Source organism: Tupaia chinensis, unplaced genomic scaffold (genome assembly GCF_000334495.1).
Source record: "Tupaia chinensis unplaced genomic scaffold, TupChi_1.0 Scaffold145214_1, whole genome shotgun sequence".
NCBI classification, from domain to species: Eukaryota; Metazoa; Chordata; class Mammalia; order Scandentia; family Tupaiidae; genus Tupaia; species Tupaia belangeri.
In genome coordinates this window covers 31714-34657 of record NW_006205074.1, presented here as the reverse complement: position 1 = coordinate 34657, position 2944 = coordinate 31714, and positions in this window count along the sequence as shown.

Here is a 2944-nt window from a genome sequence, read left to right as displayed (position 1 = left end):
CTGCTGAGCAGAGTGGGGGCTGAGTAAAAGCCTGCTTAGGGCCTCCCCCATCATCCCGGTTAGTTATCCTACAAGAAGTGAAAATGAAATTCCAGCAATAAGAAATGAACAAAAACCTTCCAGTGCTCGCTTTTTGCCTGTTGACCAGATACTAGAACTATCTGCATTATCTATGCAGCACAGAGTTTTTATTTTCACCTAAAGATGTCTCTTTTTGGTAAGGACAAACCTGGGGGTTTGTGTGTGTGTGTGTGTGTGTGTGTGTGTGTGTGTGTGAGATTACTCTAGGAGCTATTATAGTATAATGCAGTTGAATGATCCCCCCATACACACACAACCCGTCACCCAGGATAATTTATAGTTAACAGTGAGGTTGACAAAGTATTACTGATTTAAGACAAAAATTAAGATTATCTAAGGAAAAAAAAACAGAAAATTATTTGATGTGGCCATTTTTACATGCTTATGTCTCGTACAAAAAGCTAAATATTCTAGCAGTGGTGTAATAAAAAGTTACATCTTACTGTTGGGAACCAGCAGTTATCTTAATGGCTATGTCGCTGGACTCCCTCACACTCTGGTACGTGTGCGTGCGTGCCCAAGATCCTGAGAGGAGAATGGAGGAGAAGGGATTGCGGCGTGGCCATCCCCCTGGGGGATGATTTCTCGCTTTCTGTCTCTATGTCTCTCTGTCTGTCTGGGAGCGCAGGCGCCCTACAGCGAAAATCTCTCCAAAAAAAAAAAAAGTTGCATCTTACTGTCGATGTGTGTATGCTCTGGTACACAGATGTCATTTTGTTGTCACAGCACTACAGTGAAATACACAAATAAAAACTTAAATTCATATAATGACTTAAATGTATTATATGTTAGAATTGACATCATATACTACTTTTGCTTTGAAAAGACTTATGCTTCAGTAAAACCATATTCAAATTAAATAATCCAAAGCCTGGTTTTTCTCAATACACCTTCAAAGATTTTTAAATTGTTTCATATCTGGTCAAGTTGAGATTTTTAAGAACTTCATTTTAAATTTGTAATAAAAGTTTTCAACTTGATTTTTTCCCAAAAAGTCAACAAACTGCAAGCACCTGCTAATAAAGGTCTTAAATCATAAAATAAATAAATACTTGCTCTCAGTAACTACATACGTGCACGCTGTCTGGAAGAAGTAAATGTTACTGTTACTGTACTTGATGTTTCAGTAGGCACAGGAGTTGTAACCCTGGGGAAGAGAACTCGGCTGCACTTCCCCACGGTTTGTTTCTGCTTGAGAAAGTTTTGTCTTCAGTATAGTAAGATGGGAAATCCTGCTCCTGCCTGCAGTGCAGTTGGGGGCAGGCTCTCCCAGGATCTGAACCCTGCCCTGGGCCCTGAAGAAGGTGGAAGTGGTCAGTAGCACTAGTCCCAGCCAGAAGGGGGTAGGGAGCCTCTGCTGTGGGCTGCCCTTGCCCACTCTGTCCTTGCTTTAATTCTTTTCGCCTTTGAGGTTCTCACCCCTTATGGTGTGTCCTTGGAACAAGTCCTCCTAGTGTCCAGTTGCACCACAATCCCTTCTCCACTCCTCCCTCCTTTCTGGATTTGGGGCATGCGTGCACAGGCGCAGGCACCAGTCTGGACTCAAACATAGTCAGCCGTGGGGGGTCCAGCCGCCTTAACCACCCGCACACCCCCTGGCTGGCCTGGCATCTGTAAGGGAGGAAGCACCAGCAGTCTGGCTGTTCTTGCACCTTTCTGCACCTTTTCAGAAAGCCACTCCAGCTCAGATCCTGATTCTATGTGGCCAAATCCTGGTTCTTCATGAATAGATGGATTCACAGCACGTGAAGGAATTCTAGGAGGTGCTCTGGGAATTTAGTTTTTAAAGTCTTCTAAGTAATCCAGACACTCAAGTTATGTGTTCACTGAGCGCTGAGAAAGGTGTTCGAGAGCTGTCACTTCTCAGGCAATCTCTGAAACTGTTGGAGACAAGTGACAGTCAGATCCCAAGGGGGTCCTCAGTTTCCAGCATCATGGGCTTAAGTTTTTCCTTGGATAGTCAAGAAATATCATAGACCTTAAAAACATTGAACTATGCTCCTTTAAGACTGCTTGGGTTTTGCCCATTTTAAAAATCAATATATTTGGGGAATTCATAGGTTTCCTATTTACTTAAATTGCATGTAAGCTTTGCTCTGTGTGAGAGTCTACAGACTGAACATTCTTTCCAATATGTCAAAAGAAATATCATAGACCTTAAAAACATTGAACTATGCTCCTTTAAGACTGCTTGGGTTTTGCCCATTTTAAAAATCAATATATTTGGGGAATTCATAGGTTTCCTATTTACTTAAATTGCATGTAAGCTTTGCTCTGTGTGAGAGTCTACAGACTGAACATTCTTTCCAATATGTCAATATTTTCTTCTCCTTCCCCTCCTCCTCCTCCTTCTTCTTGCCCAAGAGTATGTTTGCTTTGCAGAGAGACAGTGAGAGGGAAAATGAAAAACCATCCCCACTCCCCAGAGGGGGTGGCCATCTGGCAATCCCTTCTCTATTCTCCTCCAGGGAGTTTGGGCATCCACACACACATGCCTGGCAGAGTTTTAAGCCACCAGGTTTGGGACTTAGACTGTGGTTGGCCACATGGGAGTCCAGCATCTTAAACACCACACCTCCTGCTGGCCCTCCAATATGTCTTTTTATAAAATATCTTATTATAGGAGTTGGCAGGTGGCATGGTGGTTAAGGGTGCTGGACTCCCACATGGCTGACCACAGTTTGAGTCCCGGACCTGGTGGTTTGCTTTCTCACTTTCCCCCCTCTCTTTCTCTCTTGCTCTATCCCTCTCTGCTCAAATCAACATAAATTAAAAAAAATAAAGTTAAATAAAATAATTCTTTAAAAATATCTCATCATAGGGACCAGCAGTTGGCGTAATGGCTATGTTGCTGGACTCCCAT